We start from the raw sequence: 14,967 nt of genomic DNA, 5'->3' as shown, positions 1-14,967 counted from the left end.
AAGGAATCCATCAAAATCCTCGAGGAGAACACAGGCAGCAACTTCTTCCTAGGAACATCACCAAAGGCTTGACTTCATCAAGATCAAAAGCTTTTGCACAGCAAAGGAAACAGTTAACAAAACCAAAAGACAACTGACAAAATGGAGAAGATATTTGCAAATGACATATCAGATAAAGGGCTAGTATCCAAAACCTATAAAAAGGTTAGCAAACTCAACACCCAAAGAACAAATAATCCAATCAAAAATGAGCAGAGGACATGAACAGACATTTCTGCAAAGAAGACATCAAGATTGTCAACAGACACATGAAAAGGTGCTCCACATCACTCGGCATAAGGGAAATACAAATCAAAACCACAATGAGATACCCACACCAGTCAGAATAGCTAAAATTAACAAGCAGGAAATGACAGGTGCTGGCAAGGATGCAGAGAAAGGGGAAACCACCTACACTGTTGGTGGGAATGCAAGCTGGTACAACCACTCTTGAAAACAGCATGGCGGTTCCTCAAAAAGTTGAAAATAGAGCTACCTTATGACCCAGCAATTGCACTACTGGGTATTTACCCTAAAGATACAAACATAGTGATCTGAACAGGCACATTCACCTGAATGTTTATAGCAGCAATGTCCACAATAGCCAAACTATGGAAAGAACCAAGATATCCATCAACAGATGAATGGATAAAGAAGATGTGAGATACACACACACACACACACACACACACACACACACACACACACACCGGAATACTATGCAGCCATCAAAAGAAATGAAATCTTGCCATTTGCGATGAAATGGATGTAACTAGAGGGTTTTATGCTTAGCAAAATAAGTTAATCGGAGAAAGACGACTGTCATATGCTCTCCCTGATATGAGAAAGTGGAGATGCAACGTAGGGCATTTGGGGGATAGGAAAAGAATAAATGAAACAAGATGGGATCAGGAGGGAGACAAACCATAAGAGACTCTTAACGTCACAAAACAAACAGTGTGGTCAGGGGGAGGGGTTAGAAAGAGGGTGGTGGGGCTATGAACATTGGGGAGGGTATGTGCTATGCTGAGTGCTGTGAAATGTGTAAACCTTGTGATTCACTGACCTGTACCCCTGGGGCTAATAATACATTATATGTTTATTTAAAAAAATAAAATAAATAAAATTTTAAAATAAGGGGAAAAAAAGAAAGAAAGAAACCTGGTTGTCTTTTTTTGATATTTTCTATTTATTAATTTATCCACCAAAAATATAACAAATGCCTCTACTTACCTCTATCTCAATCTTTAACCCACCTTTCCCATCGCTATCTGCTCTGGCCTAAATTAATGCAACTGTTTTCTAACCATTTATCTAAGTTCTCTTTCTCTATTTGCTACTTGGAAGCTGGGACAAACTTTTGAAAATAAAAATCAATTTCTATCACTCTTCTCCATGGCATATACACTTAACAATGGTTCCTTGATCTTATTTTTTTTTCCTCTAGATCTTAATTTTTTTTATTGTTATAGACTTTTGTACTTTTTTTAATTTTTTAATTTTTTATTTTTTATAAACATATAATATATTTTTATCCCCAGAGGTACAGGTCTGTGAATCACCTGGTTTAATTTTTTTAATTTAAATTCAATTTAGTTAATGTACAGTGCATTATTAGTTCCAGGGGTAGAACTTAGTGATTCATCAGTTGCATATAGCTCATACATCAAATGTCCTCTTTAATGCCCATTATCTAATTACCCCATCCCCCCACCCCCCTCAGTTTGTTGTCTACAGTTTAGAGTCTCTCATTGTTTGCCTACCTCTCTATTTTCATCTTATTTTATTTTTCCTTCCCTTCCCCTAAGTTGACCTGTTTTGTTTCTTAAATTCCACATATGAGTGAAATCATATGGTAATTGTCTTTCTCTGACTGACTTACAGTGCTTAGCATCATGAACTCTAGTTCCGTCTGTGTCTTGCAAATGGCAAGATTTCATTCTTTTGATGGCTGAGTAACATTCCTGTGTGTGTGTGTGTGTGTGTGTGTGTCTGTGTCTGTGTGTGTGTGTGTATCACATCTTCTTTATCCATTCCTCTATCTATGAACATCTGGGCTTTTTCCACATTTTGACTATTGTGGACTGCTATAAACTGCTATAAACATTGGGGTGCATGTGTCCCTTCAAATCATTGCATTCGTATTTTGAGAGGTAAATACCTAGTAGTGCAATTGCTGAGTCGTAGGGCAGTTCTATTCTTAACTTCTTGAGGAGCCTCCATACTATTTTTCAGAGTGGCTGCAGCAGTTTGCATTCCCACCAACAGCGTAAGAGAGTTCCCCATTCTGAGCATCTTTGTCAATAATGAACATTAAGAACATTCTAACAAGGGAAACAGTGAGGAACACAGGTCTGAAGTAATGTGATATTCATAAGGGACAATCCAGCTAAATCTGGCTGGATGTGAGAATTTACATGAGATCACAGGGGATCTAAAGTTAGGAATTATCTCACTGATAAGGAAAATCTTTTAAATGTTTGACTAAAGGTGTTTTAGGGATATGAATTTACTCAAAGTCATTCAGGAAAAAAAGACACAGAAAGAATATGGGCAGAACAGATAGAATTTCACCATTCGTTCCACTTAGATCTGCTGAATAAATTGTGAAAGGAAGAAGAAACTATTGTTTATTGGGTATGTATTAGATTACCTTACATATCTTACATACAATTTGCCATTTTACCTCTAGAAAACATTTTAAAAATTAATTGTTATCACTATTTTATTTCTCTCTGTCTCTCTCTCTCTCTCTTTGGAAAGAGAACAAACATCCAGTGTGGAGCGTGGGACAGAAGCAGAGGGAGAAAGAGAATTTTAAAGCAGTCTCCACTCCTGATGCAGAGCTCGACACCGGGTTCCATCTCATAACCCAGAAATCATGACCTGAGCCAAAATCAAGAGTCAGATGCTTAAGCAACTAAGCCACCCAGGTACCTCCTCACTATTTTAAGAAAAACAAATGAATATTTAGATTTAAGTCATAAACAATTATAAATGTAGTATATCACAGACTGAATATTTGAACCTGGGTATATACAATGACAAAACCTGTATTCTGCAGTTTAACACATCTTTGGAAAGGAAATGTAAAAAGAGAGATGAAGAATAGAAATTATATTAGAAAATGTAACATGAAAAACTTGGTAAATGTTTGAAGGTTCATCTGAAAGGAAAATAGAGTTGATAGATTATTTTTAAGTGATATTTTGAACCCTGATGACTAAGAGACAGAGAAACAGATAAATCTTTTTTTTTATTAGAAAATGATTAAATTTTAAGCTGTTGAACAGGATGCAATGGAAGAGCATCTCATTAAGTAGGTAGGAGACACACAGCCAGGAGGACACATAAAGACTAAATAAATATTAAATTAGGATTTATATCTAATAACACTCACTGCAGCCTTGCCCCAGTATCCCTCTACTGCTCACGTCTTTGATGCTTGAGTCACCAGCTCTTGAATTAGCCCTGCTTCAGGGTATAGATCTCTCAAGTTGCCTCCTAACCAAGAGTCATGATTGATATCCCCAGAAGTTTAACATCAAACTGAACCTTTTGCTGACTTGGCTCTGATCTGTTGCCTCTGAACTTTAGCTTTGTTTCTTAAGACAAATCTCAGCTTTGCATCCCAGTTACAGTAACTGTGATCTCTTCCTCTTACATGAGCCTAACCCTTTGCTCTTGCATGACTCCCATATTTCCCAGATCAGGAATATTACCTCCAACTCATTCCTTGCTTTCAGGATCAGATATTCGGCACTAAATCCAGACAAGTAGGCTGTAATCTTGACAAATGTGGACAGTGCTTGCTATTTGTCTTACTATCAGCAGTTTTGTATCGCTATAGAAGGGCCAACTACTGGATCATCTCCATCAACATCTCACATGTTACATTAGCTCCACCTTAAAATAATAATCATTATTATCATCATCATCATCAAAGAAACAAGTGAAAAACCTTCTCTGGACTCCACTCTAACTGTCACCATTCGTAGCAAAGAAGTGTTTATATACAATAAAAGCTTGCATTGACTCCAAATTTTGTATAAAGCAATTAGCAACTTAATGTTGTCTGACCAACAAACAGCTGCAAGAGAGGGTGAGTTAAAGTTCTTTATGTTGAAATGGAGGATGGGAAGAGTGCCCAGGCTGATAAATCATAAGATTTGAATTAAGATGATGGAGAGTGAGGACCAAGTCCCAGTGTTCTCCCAGGGCAATTTCAATTAGTGCGATATCAGGGGACAGCACAAGGACAGCAGAGTCCTGGGAGCCCCAGAGAGCCATAGGATTCAGTCATCCGTGTCTATATTTGAACAAGGCTGGACATCTGCTGTGTGGTGGCAGACTGCAGCCAGGATTTGGACAAATGAGATGATTGGAACTACCAGCAATGTTGGAACTACCAACTGTGATACTTGCATAGCTCACATCTCATTCACCTGTGAAATAACAGCACTCCCTGTTTGATACAACTGAAATTTGTAGACTCTGTGCATTGGATTATGCTAGAGTTTTCTAAAACCGTGCTTTGTTTGTGTTACTCTTTGGCCCTCTGCAATCTCTTTTTATTCTCTCCCACTTCACTGAAACTGCTTTTGTCAAGGTCATTGAAGATAACCATAGTGCTAAATCAACTACACAAATTCTTTGTCTTGACTTTACTTGACCTGCATTCAATATACCTGAGCACATTTTCTTTCTTCTAACGCACTCCTATCTTGGCTTCCATGACAACATCCTCTCTCTCTCTCCCTCTCTTTCTCTCTCTCTTTTTTTTTTTTCTTCTTACCACTGGGTCATTCTTTCTCAAATTTCTTTGATGTCTTTGCTTCTTCAGTCTGACCTCTAAATCCAGGAACCCCTCGGGGCTCCATCCTAAATCCTTCTCTGTGTCCAGATGATTTCATCCACATCTATGGACTAAAGTAGCATATTCATGTTGATTATTATTCTCAAATTTGTATTTCTATTATGGACTTCTCTTTTGTGTTTCCAGATTGCATATCCAATGGCCATCTGCACTTGATTTTCTCATATTCAGCTCAAATTTTATTAAATTTTATTATAATCAGTCTTGTTTTTGCATCCTTCGTACCTGTCCCCAGAAATACCCTCTATTTTTTAACGTTGCATCTAAGCATTTTCAGGGGTGCTACATTCAGGAACTAAGGAGTCATCCCTGATTCTTTTCTTTCCCTTTGCCCTCTATTCAGTTCATTTTCATTTCCTGTTCATTACATGTATAAATTATATTTCAGAGTCATCCACTTCCTCCATTTCTAAAATCATCCCTTTAGTCAGACCATCATCATCTCTTATCTGAGCAACTGCAGGAGACCACTGACTGCCTTCCAGTGATTATCATTCCCTTCCATCTCTGCTTCACATATTAGCAAGAGATCCTCTTAAGGGGTAAATTAAATAATTTTGTTCTCCTGAACCAAAATCCTCAGAAGCTTTTCTTTCAATTCAGAATAAAACCCAGTTTCTCTATCCAGTCCTGTATGATACCATCTCTGAACTAAACCACTAAGTCGCTATCCCCCTTTATCACTAAATGTCATTCCCACCTCTTTTTAAGGTCTTCTGGCATGCAAGTTCTTTGTCATCTCAGAAACTTCGAATTTGTTGTTCTTCCTCTATGGGATGATTGCCCTCTGCTCTCCTTTTTATAGGTCTCAGCATAAATGCCACCTCCTCAAAGAAGACTTCTTTGACCATCTTAATTAAAATCGGCCCCTCCAAGTTTGTTTGTTTTTTTTTTTTAACTCAGTCTTGCATGTATTCTCTTGTTAGTACTTAGCATCATATGGAAATGTTTATGTTTATTTACTTGAGCGTGGACTAAAACTGTTGACTCTCACTATTCTTAATATCGCTATAATGCCTGGTGCATAGTAGACATTCACTATGAGTATATAGACCCTTTCCATACATGATTGTCAAGAGGAAATATTGTAAAGGGAAAAAAAATGGCAAGTATACTATTATAGACACAGAGAAGTTTTTTTATTTTATTAATTATTTTTATTAACATATAATGCATTATTTGCCCCAGGGGTACAGATCTGTGGGAGAAGATATTTTTAAACAGGAAAACTTTGGTCTATAGTATTTTCTTAAGGCCATTTAAGAATCAGACGTAAAGTCAAGAGGAGATCTGGAAAAGTTGTAGGTTACAGTTCTCTTTGAGAGTCTTTGTCAATCTTGTGGTTTTTTTTTTTTTTTTTTCTATATAATTTAACAAGTAATCCTAGTGGTCTGTATAGGACTTTGAAATGGAAAGAGAAGAAATGGAGCTAAGATACCAAATCTTTATTTACTGCTTTCTGGGAGACAGTACAGTGAAACAGTTACATTAAAAAAGTGTTGGGAGTTAGCTTTCAGTAGTTATGTGACTTTATCCAAATTATTTAACATCTTCAACCCTGAAAGTGTTCTCATTTATCAAGTGGGGATGATAATAGTACCTATCTCATTAGTCATGTTGTAAAGAATAAATGAAAAAAAATATATATATATATATTTAGCAGTGTCTGGAATATTTTAAAACTCAATAAATGTTGTTAGCCAGTGTTATTATATTTTTAATTTAAACCTCACTTATGAGTTAATCTAGCTCTTCCCCAGGTGACAGTGCCAGCCTCAGCTAAGGCCCAACCTATGTCAACACTCTCATTATCAAATTACAGCCCTCTCAAGCATCAGAATCACACCGGGAAATTATCTAAAATGCACATTCCTGGGATGCATCCCCAAGGATTCTTTCTTAAGTCTTGGCTAAGACGTAAGAATACGTGCTCCTAATAAACACTCCAGTCTATTATTGATAAAGAAGGGGATTCCACAACCTCATTTAGGAATACGTTGGCATGAAAGAGACCTACTTCCTCATTGTAGATGGCTGATGTGCGGTTCAGAAGACCAATCGTTTTGCTGATTGGAATTGAGGACAAAGGAATTGGGAGATTTGTTCAAGGGCATCTTCAAAGAAATGTATCAAAATAGTGCTCATTCAAGAAGACAATGGGATAAGGAGACCCACTGTGGAAAGTCACTGAGCCTCAGGGTATTAGAGCTTTGTCAGAATAATCTCTGTCTCTCTCTTTCTGCTGCAGTGCCCTCACCACTCCCTCCCTCTTCCTCCCCCTCTCTCTCTTTGACTCTCTCCCACTCTTTTGGGTCATTCATTGGTCTTTCTATTCATAATTGTATTGGAGGGAAATCCATCACCAAACATAAAGAAAAATCTATCCAGGAATATTTGAAAGACAGCTGGAGGGATCCTTTGTTTACCTGAGGCCAAATAAGCTACATACGGTTCATAATCCTGGGGGGAACAACAGTTACACAAATCATGAATATGCTTCATGGCAAACTAATCTTGATAATGTGTAAGATGTCTATTCAGTTGTCCTCTGAATGCAATCTGTATGTTGCCAGTTCTTTCTCTGCACTGTTGGTAAGTAGAGCCAAATATGTGACAATGGGGGAGAAATTTTCGTACTGATATACCAAATATCCATTTGCCTTTTTAATCTAAAACACAACATTCCTTACAAAAAAGCTACTTAAATCATGCCTTTTGTTATGTGATTCAGTGCATTCTGTCCTCAAGGTCATTTTCTTCTATTTATCTACAGACATAGTTAATGGAGTCATTATGGCTGAATGTCATTTTTTTTTTCTGGATTAACTTTATTAAAAAAAATCAGATGTTGCAAGCATTTCTCCATGCATGCATCAAGATGTCAAAATACTACACCTTTCATTTGAAACTGGAATAATATGGGAAGTTCTTTGTTCCCCAGCTCTTGAAGAAAGGAGTTATACATGTTGATACTGCCTTAGTCATCATGTTGTGCGGTCTATTATCCCAAAGGTGTCTGTGGGTGACACCAGCGGCCCATCAAAGTCTAACCTTTCCCTTTCAATATGAATTTCTGCCACCGCTTTTGAGGATGAGAGTAATGAATGCTTTCATGTTAAGTGCAAGAGAATATGCAGCGTGGGTAGAGATCAGAGTTTCTTTGTTCTATTTACATCAAATCTTCTCTCAATTGTTGCCGTTTAGTTGCCAGCATAATTGCAGATGATACCCTGTGTCCGGATGCCAGGGAGTCAGAGACGTTGTGGCAGAAGCAATTGTAGCTAGCCTTACTTACCTCACTTGGAAGTCAACAATAAATTGAGAAGAGGGCACTCAGGTGAAAGCACTTCAGAAAAGGTGTGCTCTGAGGGATATCGCCTTTACTGCCCGCAGCAGCGACTGCAGGACTTAAGTCCCTCAACTATTTATCCGCAAATTATCCTCCTAACTTCTTCGTGGCTGACATTCCCCACAGATCCGATGACTCACAGCAAATCCTCCCAACCTGCCTAGAAGGTATGGAGTCACCAGCTCTGCTGCAGGGCAGCTCACCAAATCTAGAAGAGCGTTAACTGTTTATTTGATTAATATTCATTTGTTTCATCATGTCCCAGGTTTTAAGCGAAGCACTGAAGACACAGGGATGAGTAAGACATCTGTGATCACTACTGTGTGAACTTCAGTCTAGTAGAAATGAGACCCAATTAAGCAATTAATTATAAGAAAGTCTGACAAATACTACAAAGTTAAGTACGTAAGGAGGAGTTTAGAAACGTTAAAAGGGCAATCTTCTTTATCGTGTGGATTAGTACAGGCATTCTGAAGGCCGTGATGTTAAGGTCGAAGCTGACTTGAGGCACTGGGCAAAGAAAGAGGATTTAGAACTCCAGGAAGAGAAAAACGCATGTTCAAAGGCCCTGGGGTGAGAAAGTATAGCACATTTGAGTCTCTAAACAGCGTGGTGCAGGTAGAGCGGCTGATGTAAACACATATGGTACTTCAGAAAGGTGAGAGCTAAATCATGGAGAGACGACTCAACAAGTTGTGCTTAATTACCAAGAGCAATCTATAGAAGGCTTTTTAGCAGGAAAACTGAAATCATCGTTGTCCCTGCCGTTAAAAGGTATGCTCTAAAAAGAACATAGAATAGGACTAGGAAGAAAACAGGATGAAAGAGCAGAGAAGGAAAGCATGCTTCCAATGTGAAACTTAGCAATTCAAAGTACGTTAGATTATTTCATTTCCCAGGATGATGACAGGACAAGACTCGGCATGGGGTGGGAGACACTGAGGCAGGAACTAAATGCTTAATGGATGAGGGAGCCAGTGATAACAATCCGGGGTAGCCCTAGAAGCTAGAACAGGTCCTGTGTGAGATGCAAAGGAATAGGACTTTTTAAAAGAAGCTAGAGGAGCAGTGGTTTGGAAGACAGGATAATAACCCAAGATCCGACAGACCACACCTCTGATCTTGAAATAAGAATTAGGTGGGAGAAGGAGTCCCTCCACTTAATAAGACTGCATGCAGGAAAATACAGCGACCTCAAAGGACAGTGGAGCTTCTTTAGAAACCAGAATTTCTTGAAAGATTTTTAACTAGTTTGAAAACACTAGCAACTTTTCCCAGTTCATCACAAATGGCTTCTGAGACTTTCTCAGTGCCCTGCTCATCAGACTGGCTTATTTCATCTGATCTCCAACTCAGCCGGGCAGGGGAGTGGAGCCTGTCCTTTGCCAAGTTGTAGGTATAGGACACTTGGTTGTTTCTGCCAAGGAAGGTCACTCTGTAGGTCTTCTGGATTCTGTGAAGCCCAGAACTGCTCAAAGAAGGCTCACTCTTTGTTTTCCCTGCCAGGCGCTTTCCTGGGTATTCTTGTCTTATTATACTCACATCACCTACTAAAGTCATTTGTTGTTGTTGTTTGGCTTGGTTTATTCAACTGCTTTTAAACTTTAAGCATCTCAAAATCAGTGATTGTGAATTATTTATATTTTTGTCTTTAGTGTTTAGCAAGCAGAGTTTCTTAATTAACTAATTAATTAATTCATTAAACCTGTCCAGGTGAGGCATCTTGCTTTTTCATAGAAGGAGCTTATATTCCTCTGTTCTGCAAAACTAATGATTCCCCATACTTCTGGCTAATATAAAGTGTTTTGCTACCAAGTTTCTTTAGGATATTAGCTTTTAAAGGGAAGGAATTAATATCTCTCAATAGATTTTCTGCCAAGATGTAGGGAGACACAGATTTGAGCTCATATGCCAACTCTAATCAATTGGATGTCATCCCCTACACTACTGCTTTGAGAAGGATTTTGAGACTTATTCCAGGCGCTGCAGGAAAGACTATCATAAGTATCATAACCGATTTGGAATGCACGTCTTTGCTTCAAGATTTGGGAATGATGGCACTTTTCCCATGTATTTCCCCACCCTAATCTAAAACTGTTTAATAGATGTTAAAGTAACAATTCTAGTGCCCTCAGGAGAGATATTAGGTTGTGTTACAATTGTAAATGCTATGCTACCTTTCAACTCTCACTAATCTTTCCTTCATGAAAATTTATGAAATCATATGGTCCCAATTATACAATCTGAGTTATCAATTATTATTTATGGCTCTGAGTTTATCTTCTTTTCCTAACAAGATGGTAGTTAATATGAAAGCAAGACTCTTCTTTCCCTGAATATTAACTTTGACTTTGGCTAAAGAAATTGCATCAGCCGGCTATTGCTGCATAAAAAACCATCCCCACTTTTCTACCTACTCACTCCCGCCCCACCACACCACCGCTCCCAAGTGCTCAGGCTGCACCACACTTGCTCAGAGTTCCCAGGTCCTGCTAAGGTAGTGCCACCATCGTCTCTCTCCATCCGCCATCATGATCATCTACTGGGACCTCATCAGCCATAATGAGATGTTCTCTGACATTTACAAGATCTGGGAGATCGCGGGTGGGCTGTGCCATGAGGTGGAGGTGAAGGTGGTCAGCAGGACAGAGGGTAACACTGATGACTTGCTCATTGGTGGAAATGCCTTCATTGACGGCCGGAAGGCAAAGATACAGAAATCACAGTCATCCCTGCTGTGCTATTGTGATGAACCATCGTTTGTAGGAAACCAGCTTCACAAAAGAAGCCTGCAAGAAGTACATCAAAGATTACATGAAATCAATCAAAGGCAAACTTGAGGAACAGAGCCCAGAAAGAGTAAACCCTTTTATGACAGGAGCTGCAGAACACATCAAGCACATCTTTGCTAATTTGAAAAACTGCAAGTTCTTTATTGGTAAAAACATGAATCCAGATAGCCTGGCTGCTCTGCTGGACTACCGTGAGGGTGGTATGACCCCATATAGGATTCTCGTTAAGGATGGTTTAGAAATGGAGAAATGTTAATGAACTTGGCTATGTCTTTAGATGTATCACCTGTTGCCATAACTGGCTCTGCTCTTCATCTGCACAACACCAGGACTTAGACAAATGGGACTGATGTCATCTTGAGCTCTTCGTTTATTTTGACCCTGATTTATTTGGAGCAGAGGCATTTTTTCTAAGAAAAAAAAAAAAAAATGTCATGTAGGCTGTCTAAAAATAAAATGCATTTAAACTAAAATAAATAAATAACCCCCCTGCCCCACTCCCCCCCCCAAAAAAATACTACCTGCAAAATTCAGTGGCCTACAACAAACAATAAACATGTATCATTATGCTCACATTTCTTTGGATACACTACAGTGGCTCTGCCTCAAGCTTTAGGTTCTGCAGGTTGGCTGAGTTGACTCATTGCTGAGGTTTCAAGGGATAGTCAACTAGGGTAGCCCTGATCAACATATCCCCCATTTTTGGGAGACAAGTAGATTGCCAAAATCACATTGCTTCATACCAATGGCAGAAGCACAAGAGAGCTGCCTCTAATGCAGGACATTTCATGTCTTTGCTAGAATCCTATCTTAAACACTTTTTGGCCAAGTCAAGTACATGGCCAAGCTCAACATCAGTGTAGTAGAAAAGTCTACTTCATCCACAGGAGGGGGAAGAGAAGGACAATTTGCTGAATTCCAACCCCAATAGAGTTTCTTTTCCTCAAAGTAAAAGTGGTGAAAATGGCACCTGGGTGGTTCACTTGATTAAGCGAATGGCTCTTTTTTTTTTTTTTTTTTTTAAGATTTTATTTATTTGTTAGAGAGAGAGAGAGAGAGAGAGAGATACAGAGCGCAAGCACAGGCAGACAGAGTGGCAGGCTAGAGACAGAGGGAGAAGCAGGCTCCCTGCCGAGCAAGGAGCCCGATGTGGGACTTGATCCCAGGACGCTGGGATCATGACCTGAGCCGAAGGCAGCTGCTTAACCAACTGAGCCACCCAGGCGTCCCAAGCGAATGGCTCTTAATTTCAGCTCTGGTCATGATCTTAGGGTCCTGGGATCAAGCCCTGCTCCAGGCTCTCTGCTCAGTGGGGAGTCTGCTTCTCCCTCTCCCTCTGCCCCACCCCCCATTCTCTCTCTCTCTCTCAGATAAATCAATCATTAAAAAATAATAAAAATAAAATAAAAGTGGTGATAACCTGCAGGGCTCTGAAATTGCATTATGACAACTGAGAAGAAATTGCCCGGCATACATTGGCATTTGGTAAATACTTGTTGAACTATTGAATTTCTTTTTCTACCCTCACAGTATGTACAATGTGTGATACCCGAGAGGGTTTTAGAAATTCACTGGACTTTAATCAAGGTGGGATTTCCAGATTCCATCTCCATTTCATTCTGTGACCTTAGGCAAATTCAGAAATGTTTCTCTTTATTATATTTGCAGGTAAATCACAGATCTCAGGTGCACTGTTTATTAGAGAATATTTGGGGACTCTGAGGTACATATTATGTAAGCTGTTCCAAATATTCAAAAATGTAACTTCTAATCAGACCTCAGCAATAATGGCATTAAAAAATGTCATCTGTTCAATGACTAATTTTTTGATCTTAGGTAAGAGCTGCTTTCCACTTAAGGAGTAAAATTAATCTTCCAGCCTTTTAGGCATCAGTTGTTGTAATACATAAGTCCCCAAATTGAGAATCTTTGGCTTTGATGCTTTATTTCTTGGAAACTTTATAAATATAAATAAGTTCTCATGAAGTATTAATGCATCCTCTCCAGGCCATAAGGAAAGAAAAAAGTAGTCATAACGAATAAACAAACTCACAAAACTCACAATATCTTTAAATATATAATGAAAGAACACATTTAAAAGGCAATAATCAGAAAACTGAGTTACCAGTAATACACCATTTAATATTTTTCTCAAAAAGTTGGAGGGAAAAATGTATGCTTTACCTCACATCATACTCACACAGGATAAAAGGCAATCTGAGAGTGATCATTGTCTCTGAGTAGAGAACACTCTGTGGGAAACTTGACTTTCTCCCATGGAGTTTGCATTCCTTATGGCCATTAACAATGTAAAGGGAAGTTCTGGGAGGCTACAGATTTCACTCTGCGGAATGATTATTGTTTAGAACAAGGACGGTGTCAATATTTAACGTTACATTTCCTAAAACACCTGGCATAGGTTTATAAATGAGGTTAAAATATTAATAAATATTTATTTACCAATTCAATTGCATTTTTCACAATTGTATTTTTCTATCTATAAATTTGGGGCCAGAGAAAATAAGAGTTAATGCTGATATAGGCATCAACCTGCTAAATGTGTTACTTAATATTTTGAGGCAACTTTAAGATGTAGTTACTCTTATTAATCCCCATTCTACAGATGAAAACATGGAGACATGCAGAGGGGAAGTAGTTCACTGAAATCCACAAAGCTAGCAAGTGGGATCGAAACTCGGGCTTTCTGGGTCTGTCTGTGCTTCTTACCGTGATGTGACCAAGCTATCTTAGAGGAGGCTTGCTCCTTCAGGAAGGCCACATGGCACAGTGAATGTGCTTCAGACTGTTACATGACATGTTCTTTTAAAACAATGCAAATCAGGAAGCATTAAAATCTACCAGGGATCTTAAAACTTAGAACAAACAGGCCTCAATTAAAAGCCCATTTCTCCTCTTTATTAGCTCTGCAACCTTGGGCAATTTTCTTATATCCCTAGACCTTAGTTGTTTTTTTTTTTCTCTGTGTCAATGGAGAGTATATTTACTTAAAAGGGTTATTAATGAGATAAGAAAGTATGCTTAGCAGAGTATTGGCATATAATAAACAGGAATTATTAATACTATTTAGTTCAAGCACCCAGGGAAATTAAATGGCTCGCCCAAGGTCATCCGTCTGGTTATAGAAAAGTGAGGTCTGAACTATGGATTTCTGGGTTCCAAGCCCAATACCTTACACTCTGTTAATGGCCACTCCTCAGGGATTTCTCACATGACTTGATAAAGTGAGATAATCCAGAAAGGAAACACATCGCCCACCAGTGTGTTTGCAAACCACGCAGGGTGGCTAGGCTTTGCGACGTGTGACAGCACTCCAAGCAGCCTGCACGCTAGTGTCACACGTTTTCGTCAACAGATCAGAAACCTAACAAACAAGTATTCACAACAAAGTCAGATTTCTTCATGAGGCTTTTCCAATTAACATTTGAGGGCTCGATTAAGTTTATATCGTCAATATCTGTATTCCCATAGTAACTGCTTCTCCACTGCCAGCTCTACACCATAGCATTTGTCATCAATCACTTAAGAATTCCATGCATCTATTATAGATTTCATACCTCAGTGTTCGTCTGCTAGTTTCTTGCTTAATATAATGTTATATCAAGAATTTTTTAAAACCTACTCATTCCCAAACCATCAAGTTATTTTACTCTCTCAACTCTTATAGGAGAAGGTATGCATGTAAGAGACATACTCTATCTGCCTGGGGTTTGGGAAATTTTAAAGCTATTCATAGACCTCATAGCATGTAAGCTATTTTGTGCCCTTCTTATAGATTACATTAATAAAATTATTTATTTTGCATTTGATTTCGAGGAATTCAGTTAATGTAGCCATGCTCAAAGCCATGCTTTAAACGCCTCTGTGTTCTGCACAGCATTATTCCAGGAAGG

At 38.7% G+C, this 14,967-nt stretch overlaps 1 pseudogene; it reads left to right on the top strand.

Moving 5' to 3' along the window:
• The first annotated feature begins 10,752 nt into the window (after nt 1-10,752).
• LOC116581734 lies at nt 10,753-11,523 on the top strand (annotated as a pseudogene).
• The last annotated feature ends 3,444 nt before the right edge of the window (nt 11,524-14,967 follow it).

This window comes from Mustela erminea, chromosome 21 (genome assembly GCF_009829155.1).
Source record: "Mustela erminea isolate mMusErm1 chromosome 21, mMusErm1.Pri, whole genome shotgun sequence".
Lineage (NCBI taxonomy): Eukaryota > Metazoa > Chordata > Mammalia > Carnivora > Mustelidae > Mustela > Mustela erminea.
This window is presented reverse-complemented; position numbering and strand designations above follow the sequence as displayed.